Here is a 14183-nt window from a genome sequence, read left to right as displayed (position 1 = left end):
GTGTTCCTCGCTCCTCATGGTCTCGCTGGCCCTATGAAAAAGGCCGAAGAAACTGGTTTTACTTCAATCAGGAAAGCGAAAGCTAAGGCATTTGACAGTCTGTGCATTTCGGAAAGCAGGTAACAGTGTGAAGTCCTTCCCCCTCTTATCTTAAGGCTCAGGCTTTAATTTATAGGAGGTTAGGCAGCAAAACAAGCTGTGAGTCTCAGAAAAGTCTTACCAATATAATGAGATAATCTACTTCTTTAGAGATTTTTAAAAATATATTTATGTGTATTTGTGTATAAAGTTTCCAAGTCGCTTTTTATATGCAGTCTTATTTAAACTTCACAAAACTCTAAGAATCAAACATTTATTATGACCTCCACTTTACAGATGAGAAAACAGGTTCATAAAAATGAGAAGATTTGCTCAAGCATGATGCCACAAATAGTTGATGGGCGCTGAGCTACAGAACAACATTCTGACTCCATATCAATCTATGTTTTCCCTGAACAATCCAATCTATCTTCTCGAGATGCCTTAAATGAAAGCCTGTATAAATATTTGGAAGATTCCTTCAAACAACCTGTGTTTTACGATTCTTAGAAGTTGATTTTATCTAAATTTGCACATCCTGAAGACGGCCACAAGATGGTAGGGTAGCCTTGACGATTGGGGAATTGGCTGCGTCCCTTGCACCAGTAGAGGGCTGTAGTTCCTTATTTCAAAAAGTGAGAAATGAAAACAAAAAGAAAACCAAAACAAAACAGTAAAACTTCAGTCGCTACACTGAAGAAATGGGATGGTGGGAGGTGTGTTTTTCTTTTTTCTTTTTCTTTTTTAAGTTAGGCAATGAGAGCTCAAACAAACAAGTCTCCATTTTCACCACTGTGTTTGCTTTTGGAGGCACGAGGTCAGGGCTCGGGCCAGTCGCCGAGCCTACATTATTCATCTGTCCAGCTCCAGCCCTGGAACAAATATGAAGAAATGAAGTAGCTTCAGTCGAGGGGAAACAGTGTTGTTATTGTTGAGGGTGACAGTTCTATTTGCCAACAAACATAAAAACATACTTTGGAACCGGGAATGGGCTTGTCAGAGGGAACTTTTGTTCCATGTTTGGGCTGGGAGGCTTCCAGATAGAAATCAGGCTGGCATTTGAACTTCAGGAGGCAGGGAGAGAGCTGTGCACAGCAGCCACTGACCCAAAAGCCTGGGCCATCAGCTGCAGTTTTCATCTGGGTGTTGTTTGACTGCCGTCCATGTGGCTCTGTGCTGCCAACTGGGGTCACTGGCCTGCCTGGGTATTAGGTGGGGAGCAGTGCAGGGCATGCAGTCCAGGACGATGGGCTTTCCACAGAGGGGATAAACAGACTTTGGATTCGGAGCTTTTGGAAGGTGGTCCTCACACGGGGGCTCTGGGATAGGGAAAGCGGTCCTGATGCTGCAGGATTTATTTGCTGTCAGGCCCCAATTATCCCAAGATTCTTGGCAGCATCCTTAGGATCCTTTTGCTACATGGGATACTTTAGGGATAAAGCCATCCTTCCTGTGTCTGCCGGTGCTAGTTTAAGGTAGGTAAACTCATGTGGATGCCCATCTAGAAGGCATAATTCAGAGGGCCAATCTGCATATTCCCGCTACTACCACATAATTCAAGGTGAAGGGCCTGTCCAAAGCTGTCTGGGGGCTACCGTCTCTCTCTACAGGTGGACTGGACGTACACTAGTACGGTATCTATTTGGAAAGAGGTAAGCTCGATGAATTACTACCGCAGTGAATGTCATTAAGACATGGTAGAACTGGAAACACCCCATACATGTAAATTCACTGCTTCTCAAATAACCTTCCCCAAAGCCATGGTCTCACAGTGTCAAGTCTCACTTTACTTTAAACTTTAAATGTGGAAAGGCAACTTAGAGATGACACGGTCCAAAACTTCCATGTCTGTGCTGGCGAGTTCCCTCCCAGGAGTAGTTCAAAGATGGTTGACAAACTGACGAGCCCCTTATTTTACAAATAAAGTAACCACTCGCAGAAGGGCAGCGATGGCCCCAGTCACACACCTAATTGGAGGCCAACCAGGGACTGGAACACAGCTGCCAACTTTCAGGTTAGTGCTGCTTCTACTCCATATTGCTTCCTTGCACCTTAAAACCCTCAGAATTATTTTAAAGCCTTATTTTAATCTACAGATTGCTTCAGGACTACACAGTAACAAGCCAGATGCAACCGGAAGAGAGACCTCTTGTTTCCAACCCTCAGATTCATTTGAGTCTCAATTCCAACCACCAGGCCTTGTAAACCTTCACTGACTCTGGAGCTAAAAAATTTCATTACCAGCATTCAGCCTCAGATTTAGGGATATTTGCGATAGAGGAATAGAAGGTGTTCAGTAGAACAGAGGCCGACAATTTTTTTTTTTTTTTTTTCTGTAAACGGCCAGATTGTAAACATTTTAGGTCTTGTGGGCCATACATTCTCTGTCACAAGGACTCAGTTGTGTGGTTCTGGCATGAAAGCAGCCAGAGAGAATTTGTAGATGAATGATCATGGGCTGTGATGCAATAGGACTTTACTTACAAAAACCAGCTGGGGGTGAGTGGGTGGGACAGATTTGGCCCTTGGGCCAAAGTTTGCTGACCTTTCTGCAAGAGAAGACTTGGTCTCTGACTTACTCTTCTGTAGCACATTCCAGATCTAAGCAATATACTCTTCATGGGTCTTTGAAGAGTATATTGACATTCAGGTGTCTCCACCCACCTTAATACATAGAATTAATTTTTTTCAGTCAGAGACTTGATAGTCCTAATTAGGCGATTGATTTGTGTGAGCCTCTTGTGTTGCTGTATCGTGCAATTTGAGCCCGTGAGGTAGGTCAGTCAAGGCAACAAAATAACAAACCTCAGAGATGAGGAAACTGAGGCAGAGGCACAGGGATGGGAGTCTGAACCCTTCTTTGTCTGTGGTGTGCCTGGGGCTGTGTGATGCCAGGCACTGTCCTTCATCCTCTCATTTAATCCTCACAAGATCCTGGGGGATTTTTACTATTATGCCAGTTGTACAGATACATCCTCAGAAAGATTAAATAATGAGTCTATTCTAGTAAGCAGCAGAGTTTCCCCTGTACCACACTGAATGTTCAATTCTTAGGAATAATCACCTGTTCCAGGGCAAGGAGGGCATATTCATAATCCGTTCATGTTTAACTCCCACACTTTCCTTAGCGCTCAGTAAATGTTTGTTGAATGTTAAATGAGTTTTTGATGGGATGACAAGATCTTTTCATTGTAAATGTTTACCTAATGTTCTTTTTAAAAATAACTGCGGGAGCAGTCCCACCTTGGCTTGACCCAAGCTCTCAGCTATTAGGTGCAGGATTTCCCCTTTAGGGCGAAGGACGACGTCAGGCGGGGTGGTGGGCCACCCCATCGCCAGCAACCTCCCGAGGCTGCAGCCCCTGCCGGGGGTGCTGGGTGTGGGAGGAGACGTCTGGGGGCGGGGCTCCGAGTTCCTTCCAAGTTCCCACCTTCTACCCTGGTGTGCAGAGGAAAGTCACAGATGCAAACAAAAAATGCCATTCAAATGCCATTCAGTATACCTCAAAGATATATTCTTTCTCCGAATGGGTGGCAAGTTTAGGGGTCTTCAGGCCAGCACTGTTGTGGGCTGCCGGGAGCTGCGGCCCCTGCCACGTGACTTTGGAGAGATGGGCTCACTTGGGGCAGTTTCAAGTCTCCTCCTGGGCCCGGCCCGGGCCATCCCGGAGCCCCATCCCGTTAGGGGAGGAGGGCAGCCGAAGCCGCTGCGTGTTGTCGGCGTGCAGGCCTGAAGGGTGGTGGCAACAGTTCGGGTGCAATTGCCACAGCTGCTTCCGCAGTGAGGACGGGGCGTTCCGAACCCCTGATCCAGGGCCGCCCCGTGTGACCAACTCCCAAGACGTCTTTACACCCGGACCTCTCCACTTGGTGACCAGACCTCAGTTCATCCTCAAGGGGAATCTGAAATAGACAGAGAGGGGGACTTTGGGTTCTGACAAGATGGGGAAGACGCACTGCTTTCGGATTTCTTCAGCGGAAGAGATGGAGGAGGTGAGTGGTAAATTCCTGAACTGAGGGGACGACCCACCTCAGCCTCCCCTTTCAGGAGGCCTGGCTGCCTGCGGGAGGGGCTGTGACCACCCGCCCCCCGACCCCCCATAACAGACTCACAGTATTTGTATCAGTTTTCTGTCTGTAAAATGAGGACATGGGATGATAATTTCAAAAGAGCTTGGGGTTGTATGCTTGGAGGGTCAGGGATTTTTTTGGGGGGAGAGGTAGTGATCTTATTTTAAAAATTTAATCATTTTGACCACTTCATAATAGAAAGGATTAACTCTTTGTCATATTTGGTGTTAAATTACCCAGTTTTGGTTTACCTTTTGATTTTTTTGACAAAAGGAGCAATTAATGTGGTTAATTCTAGAAATAGTCTCGTGATTTTTTACATTGCTTTCAAAGTTTTTTCTTTCTCCTACAGAGACCAAATATTCATGTATTATTTTTAAAGGTTTTATTCTTTACATTTAAGTTTTAAAATATTATTTTTTGTTTTAAAAATTTGAAATTAGTACACACCCATTTAAAAATTCAACTAGCATATATGTGTCTGTATATATATATAATTTTCATGAGAAATTAAAATGCCACATTTACACCCAGTCCCATTACCTTCTCCAGAGGCAACTAGTGTTAACAATTGATGTGTGGATTCTTCAGACTTTCTTTAAATTTGTGGCATATGCATGTGCACGTGTATGTGGCATTTATTTTTACATAAGTAAAATGCACACACGCATATGTATACAAGAGCATTCTACAGCTTGGTTTTCTTCACACAACACTAGCTCTTGGAGTTCTTTCCATGCCAGCACACATAGCTGAACCTTATTCTTTTTAATTGCATGATATTACATATTATACATGTACTGTAATTTACACTTGACTTTTAAATTCATCTAAATTTTGTGTGTCAGTGAATGGTGTGAGATGAGGATCCAAATGGATTTCCCTCCCCCAAGCAGCTGATTTAACCAACAGCAACTCTTTCCCATGTATTGGGGTGGGGGCATGTTTTAGTTTATAGTCTGCTTTCCAAGTCGGCACAGTGGACAGTACTTTCTAAAGATAAGGATGGCAAAACGTGTATGCTCTTCCATGGTTAGAAAGGGCGTTCCTGTATGGAATCACACTTGCATCTCAAGGTGACCCCATGACACAGGAGGTTATTATTTTTTTAATTTTACATCCGAGCAGGCGAGGCATAAGGTGTAAGGGGTGAGGTCAAGGGGCCGCCCAAGGTCACACAATTAAGTGTGAACTGGGGCTTGAATTCAGGTCTGCTCACATCCAACTCTGAGCTTTCCTGGCACCGAGGCCAGGACCAGGAGTTTCAGCAGTTCAAAGCCATGAAGAGGGTGAGCACCTCTACCTTCCTTCCTTCCTCTTTGCTGAATGCTCTTCTCCCTTCCTTCTTTCAACAGTTATTTATTGTGTGACAGGCGCTGTGCTGGGGTTTGCCATACAAAAGCTTCAGAACTTTCAGAAGCTACTTATTCTCAGCTTCAGCCTCTTCACTTGTATTATATCTATGAGGTATGTTTAAGCCCCATGATTCTATAAAAAACGTTCTTCCAATTAACCAGGAAAGCCAATTCAGCAAACAACCAATTTCCTGAAGCATTTTGTTTAAAACTAAGGGCTTACTGTATTATTTTGAGAACTTCTTAGGATCCCAGCAATGGAAGGGATTCTGTACAATCACGTGTTCTGTCTGGCCTCTTGTAGATGATTGATAAATTTTTCAGGAGAAACATTGCCTAGTCTTTCTGTCCCCCTCCAACCCCCCATGTTTTTTGAAAGGTTTAAAACAGCAAACATTTATTATTTTACAGTTTCTCTGGGGCAGGAATCTGCGCATGACTTAACTAGGTTTCTCTGGCCAGGGGTCTCACCAGGCTGCATCAAGTCTTGCCCGGGGGAGGACCTATTTCCAAGCTCACTCACTGGCTGTGACCAGGACTTGTTGGCAGATTCTGGTCCTCACTGGCTGGTGGCTGGAAGCATTAATTCCTTGCTCTGAGGGCCTCTCCACAGGGCAGCTCCCAACGTGGGATACAACATGAGAAATGACTTCCTTTAGAGGAAGCAAGCAAGAGAAGGTGAGTCGAGACAGAAGCCACAGGCCTTTTGCACCTCACCTTGGAAGTGAGATCCCATCACCTCTGCCACCAGAGCATTGGGGGGCCTACTGACTTAGAGGCTGCCGACCATTGTAGGAATCTCTGTTCCTTAGCCAAGGCCTAGAGAGGATAAGGAACTTTGCTCAATTATACAAGTAGCAGTGGAGGAGCTGGGGGACAGCCAGGTAGTCTGGCTGTGGGGGTTGCTCTCAGCACTACTTTGCTCTCCTGCCTCTCAGTTGGAAGGCAGAGTGGACTCACTCCTGTACTTAGAGGACAAGGGGCTGTGGGCTGCATGGGGAAATGTCTGACTTGGGCAGGCATCTCCTTTGTGAAATGATTAGAGGAAAAGCTTGCATTTGCTTAGGTATAGTAGGCTTTGCCTTAAAATTTGAACTACATAGAAATAGTAATGATTTTCCAAAAAAGGAGTGCAAAAGAATGTAGAGAAAAGTGCACCTCCCACACATCCTTCCCCCTGGTACTTTACCTTCCCTCTTCAGAAGCAGTCCCCCCTACCATGTTCTTGGGCATCCTTCCAGAGATATTCTATGCATGCACAAGCTGGTGAGAAGAGCCCTTCTTCTTTTTAAATACACACATAAGAGTAAAATGTGGACACACAGAATGGGAGATGATAAGGACTCATCCAATAATTATAAAAAACAAGCCAAAAAAGTCCTACAAATCAAGAAGAGACAGATGACCAACCAGATAAACCAACAAGAAAATGGACTAAAGACATTTTACAAAGGAGGAAAGCCAAATGACCACTAGACACACACAGTGATGCCAGACGTCACCTGTCCAAAACCACAATGATACACAAGTGCATCCCACAGGACGGTGAGGATGTGAAGGGTAGAAAGCACCAAGAGTTGGTGCCCACAGTGTGTGAGTGCCTCAGTTTCCCCATGGCTCCATCAGCACATGGGGTTGTCACTGCATCTTGTTTTAGCCACTCTCACAGGTGTCCATTCTAGGTTGTTCCTTTAAAAAATTTTTACTGCTAAAATTTGTTTTGAAAAGCAATGAATATATATCATGTGGAATTTCTGTTTCTTTGTGAGAATAAGCAGATTTGATCAGACCACTTTGATTTCAACTCTGACTTATTTGTTTCAGATCTTTTTTTTGTTAAGAAAAAAACAGGTGAAGCCCTCTGTGCATTCTTTCACATTCTGTTTCTGTTGGCTCAGAGGTGACAACTTATTCTGAATTTGTTATCATTTCCATGAATATTTTAATGTTATTTCTATCCATAATAACATATAATACTTGTTTTCATGTTTAAAGCTGTATCTACATGTTAGCATACTGTACATATCATCAGGCAGACTGTTTTTCTTCTCTTTTTTAAAAATTTAACATGATGTCTTTGAGCATTCTCTGTGTATATAGCTCTAGTTTATTCATTTTAATTACTGTATAGTGTTCTGTTGAACCACAGTTTATTTATCCATTATCTCATTGATGGGTTTAAGCTGTCTCCGTTTTTCCCATTACAAGCAGTACATCTCTGTGCATCTGTAGTAGTGGAATTCCTGAATCAGATGTGTGTCTCTAACACACTAGCCCTACTCTTCAAAGCGCCTGTACCAATGTTCACTCCCACTGCAGCATGTGAAAGGCCCCATTCCTTTTCGTTCCCTCTTCACCAGCACTTAATGTTGTTAGCTTTCTTCTGTTTGCCAATCTGGTTGGTGAGAAGTGGTATTTCAGTGGTGATTTAATTGGCAATTTCCTGATTACCAGCTTGGTTAAGCATCTTTTCAATAGCCGCTGGGTATCCTCGTGTGAAAGGCACATCCACATCTTTTGTCCATGTTTTCAACTAGATTGCTTGTTTTTCTTACTGACTTGTAAGAGTTCTTCATATATTCTAGATTTGCATCCTTTTTCACTTGTACAGATCACAAATATCTTCCCTCAGTCTGCACAGTCTGCAATTTGCCTTTTAACTTTGCTTAAGATGTCTTTTTTAGATAAAAGTTATTAATAACCGCATAGTGAAATTTATCAGTCTTTTTCTTTATGATCAGTTCTTTTTGTACCTCGTTGGAAAATCCTTCCTACTCTGAAAATGTAAAACTATTCCCTTCTATTTTCTTCTAAAAGTTTTGATATTTTTTTCACTTAGGTATTTAATCCATGTGTAATTACTTTAAAAAAATTATATTAAGGATCTACTTTTATTTTGTTTTTCAAGATGAGATAACCTATTGGCCCAGTACCATTTATTAAACAGTTTATTTTTTCCTTACAGATTCAAAATGCCAGTTGTGTCATATATCACGTTTACAGATATGCCTGGGTCTGTTTCTCAACCTCTGTCTGTTCCTTTTCTGTTTTGTTTTGTTGTTTTTTGCCCCTTGTGCTGCTACCACATTCTCTTAAGTACAGTAGGTTAATAAACATTTTTAATATTTGATAGGCTTGTTGCTGTTCCTCGTCCTTTGTTTTCAAAATTGTAGCTGTTCTTGGCCTTTTGTTCTTCCATGTGCACTTTTTGATCAGTGTGTCAAGTTTGATCTAAACCACCAGATACAGAGAACTGTGGAGAATCTGTGCATAATTGACATATTTATGATATGTGGCCTTCTCATCCATGAATGTGGTCTAATTCTCCATTTATTCAGGCTTTCTTTTATGGCTTTTGATAATATTCTGTAACTTTCTTCAAAGGGTCTTGAGCATTGTTAGAGGGAAACTTGTCCTTTGATCGGGATTTCTGTGAGGAAGAATTTTCCCCAAGAATACTTTCTTCCTTTGCCCACTTCACCTGGGAGAGATGCAGTCACTCATCTGGTGTCAGATTTGCAAAGACTAACTCAGTTTAGCTCTATCCTGTTTTCTTTTGGGGAATAAGAAGCCTGTAGTGAGCAGGCAGTTTTCTTGTTCCTCTAAAGTAGGCTGTTTTTTGCTGAAAGTCCTGTTGAATATAAGTTGTGACAGTAGCATCCTTCTCTCATTGCTGACCCCAGCGAAGAAGTTTCAACTTTTTTTTCCATTAAGTGTGATGTTTCCTATAGGTTTTTTTGTAGATACCTTTTATTTGTCCTTTTATTTTTACGTTGCTAAGAATTTTTATCATGAATGGTTGTTGAATCTTATAAAATTATTTTCTACATTTATTGAAATAATTGTATGCTTTTTCTCCTTTATTCTGTTTACAGGTGAATTAAATTGATTTTTTACTTGTAACTTCAAATTTTGGTGTGATTTAAAACTTATGTAAAAGTTGATTTGTACAAGGAATACTCATAACCCTTTACCCATGTTTACCAGTTGTTTACATTTTGCCTAATTTGCTTTATCATTCTATATATTCACATACATATATATATATACATATATGTTACTTATTTTTTCTAGAACAATTCTAGACTAGATTGGAGATATTATAAATCTTTACCCCTAAATACTTCCGTGTATATTTACTAAGAACAAAAGCATTCTCATATATAACTGGAGTTCAATAATTAAGTCAGGGAATTAAACACTGATCCATGACTGTTCCTATATGTGAATGTTAAACCAACCTTGCATTCTTAGAATAAACCACTATGACATGACATTTTATCATTTTATCTTCAATATATGTCATTGGATTTTATTGTTTTCTTTTAAAAAAGAAAACGTGTTTATGAAAGAACTTGGCCCTATAATTTTCTTCTTGGTAATGATCTTGCTCAGTTTTAAAAAGTTGGGAAGTATTCTCTTTTTTTTCCATTCCCTGAAAGAGTTGTAAACAATTGGTACTATTTCTTCATTAAATTTTATAAAGAATTTACTCCTGAAGGAGAGAGAAGTTTTAAAATTTGGGATTCATTTTAATAGATAGAAGACTAGTTTTTCTTTATTTTTGTATCCATTTAGTAAATGTTTTTTAACTGTCATTTAATCTAATTTTCTAGTTTCTTGTCATAAGTTGCTCATAATATTATTCTATTACCTTTTTTTTTTTTTTGCGGTACGTGGGCCTCTCACTGTTGTGGCCTCTCCTGTTGCAGAGCACAGGCTCCAGACGTGCAGGCTCAGTGGCCATGGCTCACTGGCCTAGCTGCTCTGAGGCATGTGGGATCTTCCTGGACCGGGGCACAAACCCGTGTCTCCTGCATCGGCAGGCGGACTCTCAACCACTGCGCCACCAGGGAAGCCCTCTATTATCTTTTAAATATATGAGGATATAGAGTTTTGTCCACTTTTTCATTCCTAATGTTTTTATTTGTGCCTTCTCTCTTTTCCTTGATTAGTCTTACTATGGATTTATTAATTTTATTACCTTTTAAGCAACCAACTTTGATCTTGCTGTTTCTCTTTTATATCTTTGCTTCCCATTTTATTAACTCTTATTTTTCTGTTTGTATTTTCTTCTCTTTGCTTTCTTTGGATTTAATTTGCCACTCTTTTTCTTTTCTTAACTTTTTAAGATTGATACTAAGAACAGTGATTTTCAGCCTTTCTTCTTTTCTAATATATACTTGTAAGGCTATAAATTTTCTTTTAAACACAACTTTAGCAGCTTTCCATGGGTTTTGAAATATAGTATTCATCATAATTTCAAAATACTTTCTAATTTCTGTTAAGATTTCTTCTTTGACTCAAATAATGTAGCAGTTTATTACTTAATTTCTAAATATATGTAAGGATTTCTAGTTTTATGTAACTGATATCTAGTTTAATTTTACTACAGTCAGATAATATACTTTATATGACTTCTATGCTTTCACATTTTTTGAGACTTTCTTTATGGTAATATTGGTAAAGGGTGCAGGTGTACTTGAAAAGCATGTGTATTTTAGTTCTTAGGTGCGATATTCGAAATAAGCCAATTAGTTCAAGTTTGTTAGTCATATTATTCAATTCTTTCATATTCTTAGCAATTTTTTTTTTCATCTTCTTAATCTATCAGCTAATGAGAGAGGTGTGTTAATATCTCTCTATGACTTTGGATTTGCCTATTTCTCCTTTAGTTATGTCAGTTTTTGCTTTGTACATTTTTGGTCTATGTTATAAGCTATACATAAATTAAAAACTGTTAAATTTTCCTGATGAATTAACCTTTTATATATGGCTAAAAAATTCCAACCTGATAATCTTTTTTTGTTGACTTTAATCAGATTTCCTTTTTGTGATATATTGTGACTTATGTTTTCCAATCTTTTTCTTAATATTTCTTTTGCATTTCCCCTAATTTCTCTTGGGAAGTTGTTTGCCCCAACTTTGTTCCTCTTGCTGGTTTGGAGTTCCTCAAATATCTATTTATCACAATCACACCTACCTCTTTATTGGTACAATGGTAAACAACTCTAGCTTTACTTTTTAATAAAAAATTAGATTTTACTTGTATTTTTTCATTCTCCATAGTTATAATTGATATTCTATCCATTTCCATACTCACCACTTTTTTTTCTTTCTTGCATACCATAGTTTATATTTGGGTTTAGTTTCATTTTCTTCTTTCTTGCTAAAGAATATCTTACAGTGAGAATCTGTAAGGGTGTAAGCAGTTAATCTTTGTATATCTGAAAAAATCTTTATATCACTTTCATTGTTAAATGGTAGTTGAGCTCAGTATAAATTTCTTGTTGATGCTTAATCTTCCTCAGCACTTTCAAGATATTACTCCATTGTCTTCTGACCTTTATGGGGGGTGATTTGAAATTTGCTGAGTGTCTAATTGTTATTTCTTTGTGAATAATTTTCCTTTTTATCTTGTGGCTTTTAAGAGTTTCTCTTTATCTGGGTGGTTCTACAGTTTCACTATGATGAGTCTAGATGTGTATTTATTCTAGAGAGTTGGAGAACACCTCTCTCTCTCTCTCTCTCTCTCTCTATATATATATATATATATATGTGTGTGTGTGTGTGTGTGTGTGTGTGTATACTTTTTTTCTGTGTCTTACTGGTGAATTATTCAGTATTTCCTTCTAATTAGCATTTTTTATAGTGTCCAGTCTAGAATTGATCTTATTTATTGAGTTTTTTGTTAATGAATATATTTTTTATCCTGGCTTTGGAAAGTTAACTCTTTTCATATATACCTGTTCTTCTTTTATTTCTTCCCTCTTCATATTTTCCTGGTCTCTTAAAATGAAAATTATCATTTCATTTGTGTCTTTTTGCATTATAAACATATATTTTTAAATTTAAAAAAGTCTTTTCTAGGCTGTTCCATAAAATTTATTTAATCATAAATGAATTCACATTTATATCCTTGATTTCATTCTCATTAGATTTCTTCTTTGGTTGGGGATTTTGGTTTGTATACTTATTGTTAGTGGGAAATTTTTGTATGTTTTTTTTCTCTCTCTCTCCACCCCACCCTTCCCATATTTTCCTCTCCCTATATTGATTTTACAGTTGTTCAGAGCCGTTGTGATCCAGGCCTCTAGTCCTTAGCCATTTCTACTATTTCAAGGCTTTCTTTTCATTGTAATATTGGGGATATGATATTCACTAAATTTGATTGAGGTTCTTTGTCACAAAACCTTTTCCTTGTCTTCCTGTCTCCCTAGCCAGAGCCCCAGTTTGTCAGCAGCTTAATTTTTCAGATTCCTTTCATCCCAGCTCTTGCCTTTCTCAAGGAAAATGATTCTAGTTCCCCTTTCACACGGAGCACTAGTAATGCCCTCATTCTGCAGGAGTGAAATTCTGGATCATCGCCACCTGCAGGCCTGTGGTTTCAGCTGCTGCTCACCACTTTTTGTTTCTCTTACGGGGTGATTGTTTTGAGGCCAGTTATTTTGCTTTTGTTTTGTTTTTTACCTGACATTGCTATGTCTTTGCAGCAAAGGGGTGTGAGACACCACATGAACTCACTGCACTGGCTTGATCAGAGTTCTGTCCTGTTCTTGAAGAGCTCCTCATCTTCCTTCCAGTCAATGTCACCCTTATGGTCATGTAGTTCTGGATATGGCCTTGATGCTGGGCCTGGGTGATAATAGAAGACTCCTTCTACTCACAGCTCCCAAAGGATTTCCTGCATTATGTGTCAGGGACCTTTGCCTGGGAAAGGAGGTATCAGTTGCAAAGACCATAAGCGCTCCCTGTAAGGGTGGTCCTGGAGGAGAGGGGGGCGTGGAGCATAAGCAGTGGCTTCTTCTCCAGCCTGCTCTGCTCCACAAAACTTCCCAGAGAAAAACAAATTTTTAACTGCCAGAAACATAGATGTGGAAATGTTGAAAGAACAAGAAATTAGTTGCCTACACTGTGTCACTTTTTTATATTTCTTATGAAACTGTAAAAAAAAATCTCAAAAATTCCCAATTAGAAAATAAAAATGAAGAAACATTATGAAGCTTTTTTAATGTAATTGACTAGAATACAGAGTAGAATTGGAATTTAAAACTTCTTCTATAGTTATTTTATATTACTTCTTCCTAATGAATTTCCTTAAGGAATATTTGAACAAAACCAGCACATTTAAATGATCTAACGTGTATATTAATTGGTTCATAACATTTCTTAAATAAAAAATTTCTAGTGAGTTTGAATTGTAACTAAATCAGTACATTGTGTAGAACTCTTTAATTGGAACAAATCTAGATCAAATTTTTTTTTCCAGGATAAAGCTGAACATAATGGCTGGTTCATTGTAGACTGTCTCTTTAAAGCCTGTTAACACAATATAGAGGCACATTCAATTTTGTGTGCGCCGTGTATGTGACTACAAGGGGTTAAAAACCCAGGTTCTCTTAATTCTGAGAGCATGTGGTGGCCAGCCCAGAGCCAGATTGAGCCATGTTAATTTCCCAGAAGATTTCAAAGAATTATCTTTTGAAAAGGGGAAGTTTGGCTAATAAAAACCAGGATAACCTCCGGCAGTCACATGGAGAAGAATAGAAACAAATTACTCCTGGCTTGTTCGACATTGTTGCTGGGGGCTTTCTCTGGCCAAACCATACTGCTTTGTTTTTCTTTACTCCAAAGAGGGAAGTTATTTCAGTAATGTCCTGGGAAAGGCAGGAGTACAAAT

The sequence above is a fragment of the Kogia breviceps genome, chromosome 1 (genome assembly GCF_026419965.1).
Source record: "Kogia breviceps isolate mKogBre1 chromosome 1, mKogBre1 haplotype 1, whole genome shotgun sequence".
Taxonomy (NCBI): domain Eukaryota; kingdom Metazoa; phylum Chordata; class Mammalia; order Artiodactyla; family Physeteridae; genus Kogia; species Kogia breviceps.
This window is presented reverse-complemented; position numbering follows the sequence as displayed.